Source organism: Gavialis gangeticus, unplaced genomic scaffold (genome assembly GCF_001723915.1).
Source record: "Gavialis gangeticus isolate Ggan-Ray unplaced genomic scaffold, GavGan_comp1, whole genome shotgun sequence".
Lineage (NCBI taxonomy): Eukaryota > Metazoa > Chordata > Crocodylia > Gavialidae > Gavialis > Gavialis gangeticus.
The window spans coordinates 124,874,038-124,882,594 of record NW_017728992.1 but is presented as its reverse complement, the minus strand read 5'-3'; positions in this window follow the sequence as shown (position 1 = coordinate 124,882,594).

Here is an 8,557-nt window from a genome sequence, read left to right as displayed (position 1 = left end):
GACCTCAGAAAATTGTGGAGTCCAGCCCCCTGCCCCAAGGGCAGGAAGTCAGCTGGTGTCACAGGATCCCAGCAAGATAAACATCCAGTTGACTCTGAAAGGAATCCAGAGCAGGTGCTTGCACCACCTTTGGCAGCAGTCTGTTCCAGGCCTTGGGGGCTTGGACTGTAAAGAAGTTCTTCCTTATGTCCAGCCTGAAATGGTCTTGGAGAAGTTTGTGACCGTTTGACCTTGTCATCCCATGGGGCGCTCTGGTGAACAGGCGTTTTCCCCAGATCCTGATGTACACCCCTTATATACTTATAGGCAGCCACCAGGTCCTCCCTGAGCCTGCGCTTTTCTAGGCTGAGAGTCCTGTAGCTCTCAACCTCTCATCCTAAGGCCTGTTCTCTTGCCCTCTGATCATGTGTGTGGCTCTCCTCTGGACTCTCTCAAACTTCTCCCCATCCTCTTTAAATTGTGGAGCCCAGAATTGGATACAGTACTCCAGCTGCGGCCTCACCAAGGCCGAGTACAGCAGGAGAATGACATCGTGGGATTTGCTAGAGAAGCATCTATGGATGCAAGCCAGAGTTTTGCTCACTTTGCTGGCTGCAGCATCACGTTGGTGGCTCATATTCATCTTGTGGTCAATCATGACCCCCAAGTCTGTTTTGGCTGTGGTGTTAGCAAGCGTAGCACTGCTGAGCCTGTAAGCATGCTATGGGTTTTTCTTCCCAAGGTGGAGTACCTTGCATTTTTCGGAGTTGAAGGCCATTGGGTTTTTGTCCGTCCATTTTCTGAGCCTGTCAAGGTTGGCCTGGATCACCATTCTGTCCTTGGGTGTGGACACTTTTCCCCAAAGTTTGGTGTCATCAGCAAACTTGGCCAGTCCACTTCTGACACCAAAGTCCACATCATTCATGAAGATGTTGAAAAGGATAGGCCCAAGGATAGAGCCTTGGGGGACCCCACTGGTCACAGTGCACCTTAATGATTGACTTCCATCAACTACCACTCTGAGTTCAACCTCGAAGCCAGTTCCCCAGCCAGCAGACTGTGATGTAGCTGAGGCCACAATCGACCAGTTTTTCTATAAGACAGTCATGGGATACCTGATCAAAAGCTTTTTTAAAGTTGAGATATATGACATGCTTGCCTGTATTAGGTTTATTTGATGAAACTTAATTAATACAAAAGCACTTGCTTTTGCTGGAGCCCTTCCTTATCCAGCCCCATAAGCTCCTCCTGGAAACAGAGGCATGCAGGTCAGTTGTGCCTGGCAGAGGTGGTAGCAGTGCAGCAGCCTGAGGAAGTGCACAGATTCATCTCAAGGCTGTCATGCCACTGCTGCTGCTGTCACCATTGCCACTAGGTGAAACAGCCCCATTCACCTCTGTTTCCTGGGGTAGAATTCATGGTCACACCAGAAGGGGCTGTGGCAGAGAGCATTATGTTTATCAGATAAACTGCCACAGCTCTTCCAAGTCTGGCTTCACATGAGATGTGGTGGTAGCATGCCACTTGAGAAGCACTGTGGTAAGTTGAGGCAGTACAACAGTGGTTTTCAACAGGGCTGTTGCCAAATTCAGAATCTAAACAGGTTGAGAACTGCTGGTCCAGAGACTCCCAAGTCAGGCATGATATCTTAAGTTGATTTATACTCCAGTGTCCTAATGCACATTGGAGATCAAACAACAGAATTCCCTGATAGTATTCAGAGCCTCTGAGATGAAGAGCTTGGCCAGATCTCTGATGATCAACAGTGACACCTGGAAGGGATGAACTAGGAGCAGAGTTGATTTATGGTTCAACTGCATGAATTTTACTAGTAATATCAGGTATCCAGGTTGTAGCTGTATTGGTGTAGAGGCAACTGGTAATATCAGTCACTTTTATATAGGCACTACTTTTAAAACATAATTTAAAGTGGGGATGTCAAATTGGAACGGAGGAGCGAGGAGGTCCCCTACTGTAGCCTCTGTCAAATTTATTATTTCCCATTGCTGGTGGCTGTGGGAATCAGTGCCACTTGAGACAGAGGGTAAGTAGTGACAGTGGCATATGCAGTAGGGACTGTGCCAAAACCTTTCTCTGCAGTAGCATGAGGCTGACAAGAGCTCACAGATTCATATTTACAGCCTGGCTGCTGCCCATGCTCACTGACACTTCCTCTTGCAGCAGCGGCTATAGCTGCCAGAGTCCCAGCAAGATCCAGACCTTTGTCAGCCCCAGTGGCACCACAGGCAGCTAGGGCAGGTGTGGCCTGCAGGCACTGCAAAGCAGGAAATATGGCCCACAGGCAAATTTGAGTTTGAAACCCTTGATTTACAGTAACCTCCTGCTGTTTAGAACTTGTAATGAATGTTCATCTACTATAATTAAAAACTGCTAAATAACTTTTAAAAGTTTTCCTCATAGCACTTGTGTACTCCTGGTTTCTGAAATCCAGATTTAGGTGGAAAATTGTTTCTGTAAATTAAATGTGAAGCTGTTATACAGGCTGTCTCTAAAAGGATATTGTTCACTCTCACTTTTAAAGAATCCACATCATATGGTACCGCTGCTTACTATTCTTATGCTAATTCTTGGAATTCTTCATTGTAGAAAACTTATGCAGTGCAGTTTCTGATTCAACCCAAGTGGTTCTTTCCTGATGAAGATCATAAACTGGTAACTTGTGTGGACAGCCTGCAGTGACTTTTTTTTCCTAACTGCATTGTGTGCACTGGCTTATTGCATGAAGAATGTGCGTGAGACTTGTTTTGAAATGAAGTTTTACCTGTATAAACTATATTTTGCAAACCTTGGTGTAAGAAGTGATCAAATATGCATATAGTGAACTTGAATAGATTTTAGCATTTGTAGTATTAACCTTTTTATTTAGATGTTGAATTTGGATTTAAAAAAAATCCAAACCTGTACATAATATTCATTTTAAATGTTCTCTAGTTCAGCTTGGTGATTTAGCTATAACAGGAATAATAGCAAAAGCTAACAGTTATTGTTTTGGCTCTCTTATTTCTATTTTATAAACAAAGAGCTCTTCTTTTACATATAGGATTGTGTTTTGAGGAGAAGAGAAAAAAATTTCAGTGAACAAGAACTGGAGTTAAACTGCCGTGACCAATGGTCCATGATTAGTCCTAAATCTGTTATGTAGACAGATGAATCTTTGGGTGAATCTGATCTCTTTTATTAGGCCAATTCAAATAGTTGGAAAAATTGTTCTGTTATATTGTATAACATACTCTGTTATATTGTACTTTTAGTACTGTGAAGCCACTTGGACAGTAGTTGAAAGTTCTAGAGTTGTTCTTGTACATATAAATGAGAGGAAATAGTTATTCTCTCAAAAAACATTAAGAAGATTTGAGAGGAAAAGATATTTTCAATTGCAGGTAAAAGGAAAGATTGAGGACATTTCGTAAAACTGTATTTAGAGTCCTACGCTGCCTGAGTGCTAACAGTGTGGGGAAACCCTTCCGTTGCTTAGCCGGAGCTGCACTGCTTATCAGTTCTGAGAAACAGGGCTCTCTTTAATTAGGTGTCTAGCTTCAGACTTCCAACTGCAAAAACCTTGAAAAGCTTTGAAAACACTTAGAAAGAACGTAAGAGATTCAAATGTTCTTTGATTAAACACATACAGTTTTCCAATTAAAGAGTATGCACTTCTGTGGCCATTAGAATTTAATTTCATTTTACTTGTAACACTTTAAAAGATGGACAGGCAATTATTTGGGCTGCGGGACCACTTAATCAGTTTTGGTGAGCTGTTGAGGGCCGGAGGGGGGTGGGGAGATGTCAGTCGATCCTATCTAGCTGCCAGGTGCCCGAGTAGAGAGGGCTGTGCCCCACAATGCTCTGCTTTGCTGCAACAGGGGCTGAGCTGGGCTTCCCAGCACACAGATTCCTCTGCCTCCCTCGGCCTGGCTTCCTCTTGGAAGCTGGACAGGTGCATGGGACAGGGCATGATACAGCATGCTGAATAGCCTTTTTGCCCATCTGCTGTGATGGGCCTCTGCCATTGTGGCACACCAGGAAAGTTGGGGGAGTTGCCCCAGACCGAGCACCAGCTTCCTCGAGCAGCCAACAAGGACTCTTTTCCTATTGATGCCATAGTGGCAATGGCTCATCTCAGTCAGCAGGTAGGTGGGATGGCTGCTTGGTGAACTGCATTGTGCCCCGTTCTATGTGGGGGCCCAGTTGCTGGCAGCCCTGCTACCAGGACTGCGCAGCCACAGCACCAACAGTAAGAGCGGCGGGGGGACGGGGGACGGGCAGAACGGTTGTGCACTGCCTGGCCACGGCTGCAGAAGAGTGGAACAGCACAAGGCGCAGACCTCCCTCCTTGAGTTTCTAGTGATGGTTGGTGGGCTAGATAGGATCAGTTGTCAGGTGAGATATGACTCATGGGCTGTATTTGCCCACCCCTGCTTTAAAACCGTGTGAGAATTTTTATTAGATGAATATTGGCTACAAATGTCAGAGTAAATTTTGACACAGTTTAGGCAGTCTGTAACCTTATATATTCCTCAGTGGAGTGCTTGTATTCATTAGTTGTGTTTTTATTGTCATTTGGTAATTGATTACTATCTTTAAATCTGGTGTCTCTTATGTGGATGAGTTGTACTGTTGAGTTGGAGACAGAATTTATGTAGTTCCATCATCTTAACTCTGTATAGTCATACTTCCAAAAGTATGTTTTAAATATCAACTTAACCTTGATTTTCATGATTTCTGATGCTCAGACACTGAAACTTACTTTCTCCCTCTCTTTGTTTTTTTGTTAAGCTAGAAAAGACCCCCCAACCCTTTTTTTGAAAGAAAAAAACTCATACAAGTTTTCAGTTAGAATTGACAACACAGAGCGCCTATACACAAGCACAGAGGCTGGTCTGATGTGCTGGAATTCCAGTGTGTCAGAGCAGATTTGATTAACCGAGTCTGCTGGAGTGTGGCAATAGCTGTGCTTCAGAAGCCTTTTGCGTCTTGCGTATCAGTGTCCCCATGCTTAAAAATGGTGGCAGGGGCACTTCAACTAAAACTCGTTCAGTGAGCTTTAGTTCAAGTGCCCCTGCTGCCATTTGTAAATGCAGGGACGCTGATACACGAGATGCAGTGACACTTTAATTAGAGCAGCTCTCGGAACCACTCTAATTAAAGAGCCTACCACACCCCACTCCCTCAAAAATGTAAAAGTGCCCACAGTGTCTAAAAACTAACCAACTTACAGACTCTTTCCCATCACCATGCATTTCTGTAGCAGTCCCTGTCACCTGAGCTTGCTTGCACTGCTTACTCAAGCATAACTTCTCCCTATAATAGAATATTACTAGTCTGAGTGCATTGACACCCAAAGATGTCTCTAAACCTTTTTAGAAAAGTAAAGAATTGGTATCCCTGTTGGTGATCTTTGTAACAGAGATCCCCTTTGGCAAATCTTATGCAAGAACTTGTCCTACATCATGGGACTAAAAATAGTTTGTTTTAGTGTGATCTTTTTTTCTGTCTTCATTTCATTATTCAGTAAAAAAAAAAAAAATCCTTTTAATTAAAAAGAAGAGGAGCTTTAATATCTAATGTTTTTGCCCTGTCTCTTATCAGTAGCTTTATTTTTGACTGAATTACTTCATGAAAAGGCATATCAGTTTACGTCAATGATTCTCAACCAAGGTGACAACAGATCATTTGAAGGGTGTATGTAGGTTGAGGAGATGAGCAAATAAGCACAGGTTCAGACTTATCCCTGTCTGGAAGATTCCCCACCCCCACTGCTCAGCCTCTCTGCAAGGAAGTAACCATCATATTTTTTTGTTGGGTGTTTTAGTTGCGAAGATTTGCTACATCTATATAAATTTACTTAAGTACTTAAATTACTTAATGTATTTATTCATATTCCTGTTTTTCTATTACAATAAAATATAGATAAATTTAAAATCAATTCCCTACTCTGTTTTTTCAAATTCAGTCTTCTAATTGTCTTCAAGGTTTTTCCCTGTGTCCTCTTGAACTGCACCTTCCTACTGTGTGCACATAACCATTTTCTATTTCTGTCTGTAATTACACTGAGCTCTTTGGTATATATTATTTTCTGCTCTGTTTCTGTAGTAGGGCCCACTCTTGGTTTAGAGTCTAGTTGCTACAAATAACACAAATAAATAACTTTTGTTTCCTATTCTTACGTCTTACTTCATGCCTTCCTGTTTACCACACATTTTCTGTCAGCAATGCTAATCATGATGCCCCCTTTGTCCTTTCATTGCAACTCTCCCTATATCAAAGCCACTGTACTCTTCTCTCTTAAATTATTCCAGATGGGTATGTATTATATGGAGTGTCTAAGTTTAAAATTCATATTTACAAAATGCCCCCTCAACAGTCTTTAAAAGAGGGCAGAAGGCAGGGCAGGGCATTACGTTAGAGACTTGACTCATTCAGAGAGGAATAGGGGGTGTTGGTTATAGCTGTGTTGGTCTAAGGACTTGGATGAGGTTCTTTGGGTAAATGTGATATCTTTTAGTTGGAACAAATTGTTATTTACAAACTTTTGGGCACAGACCCTTCTTCAGGCATATGGAGAGCCTGCTGGTGTTTGTGCGCTCTCCTGGTAGAATAGAAGTTTAAGCCAGTATGCAAAATGAAGGTCTGTGAAACTGCAAATGCATGGTATTGAGGATAGAGGGGGTGGGAGTTCAGAGAGGTGGGAGTTAATAGGTGTGAGACAGGGGAAAGTGGGGACAGCGTTGACTTGGTGATGGAATGTAGCTGGTAAAATGTAGAGGGGGGGTTACTTGGGGTTCTCAAATGTCAGGCAAGTTATAATGTGTCATTCATCCAATGTCTATATTAAGCCCATGATTTCTTGTATCCAGTAGATTTATGAAGTCAAGTTTGTAGGCTTATCTACAAAGGTGTTTTGTAAATTCCCATTGAGGATTAGAACTGAGAGGAATAGGTTTTGTAGGCAACATCTGACAAAGTCAGCTGTCACCTTTGAAAGTTTATGCTTCTCTGAAGAGTTGTCTCTGAGAGTACCTATACATGTGTGGAGGCTGTTCCGTCGTGCTATAATTACAGTGCGTCAGAGCAGACTTGATTAATCAAGTCTCCTGGAACATGGTAATTACCGTGGTCTAGCCAGCTTCTACATCTTGTGCATCAGCATCCCCGCGTTGCAGAATGGCAGTGGGGGCACTTGAGCTAAAGCTCATTGAATGAGCTTTAGTTCAAATGCCCCTGCTGCCATTTTGAAACATGGGGAGGCTGATGCATAAGATGCTGTGATGCTTTAATTAGAGCAGCTCTTGGAGGCTGCGGTGCTTTAGTTAGAGTGGACATCCCCACTCCTGGAGCACATGTAAAAGTGCCCTGAGATGCTGACCTGCCCTGACTTTTGCCTAATTTCAGACTAAAGGGACTTTTCTCTCGCTCTCCTTAAAGCGTGCAGGTCTCTAGCCTTCTGACATTAACACTGACACAGTTCCTGAAGTTCTGATTCTGCCAGGTGCTTAATGCCAAACACTGGAAGTTAAGAAACTGCCTGCTCAACATCCTGACTTTTGGATCCTTAGGGGTTTTTTCTGACCAATGTATTTATAAAATACTTCTTGTTGACTTCTTAACTTCAGGTTTTGTTTTGCTTTTCCTTTGCCTTCCTAATTTCATCGCTGCATGTTCTTACCATTTCTTTATATGCTTCCTTAGTGATCTGTTCATCCTTGGACTGCCTATCTGTTTTCCTTTTACTTTTCAAGCATCCAAGGAGCTCCTTGTGTGGGCACACTGGTATGCTGCCACTTATTTTTTTTTGTGCTTCCATCATTTTGCATGAACACCATCTGTACTCCAAACCCCTTAATCTCTCTACCTAGACTAGCTTTGTAGTCTTCTCTGTTATGTTCACTATCAGTCCTGGCAATATTCTGGGTACCTATGTGGGTCAGTAGGAAAGGGCATTTGTCTGAGGGGCGGATGAACTCTAGCAGTCTCTCTAACATTTTGAATATGGGCGCCAGGCAGACAGTATACTTCCTGGGACCCCACATCTGGGTGACACATGGATGGTTCTGTATCCTTCAGGGAGGAACCTCCAACCACTACTATTTTTGTCCTCCTTTGTTAGTGTAGTTGTCTTGGAGCCCCATCCTCTAGGCTTTGCACTTACTGCCTTGTTGTCCTAGCCTTCTGTTGTCTTGTTTTGATTTGTTTCCAACTTTTCCACTGTAGAGTGCCTGAAAAGGGTTACTGACTTCAGTCTGTGCTTTGTGGATTCTGGGAACCCTCCTTCTAGTGGTAACATGCTATCATTTCTCTGTTCCTTGGTCTCTCCTGAAGAGGTAACAAAAAAAGTGGTAAGGGGGAGGAGGCAACACAAGCGCCATGCATGCACACGCAGCTTTTTTCTGGCTCCCTTTTTTGTTGAACTGCCAGGCAAACTCTGTTCACTGGTCAGTTCTCTGGCCACCCCTCCCTGCTTTGTCTGTTTTTGTAGCCTGCCTGGCCCACCCATCACTTAGACAAGACCCACCTGAAGCAAGTTCATTGACTCCAAGATGAACATGGGTCGGCAGTGTGG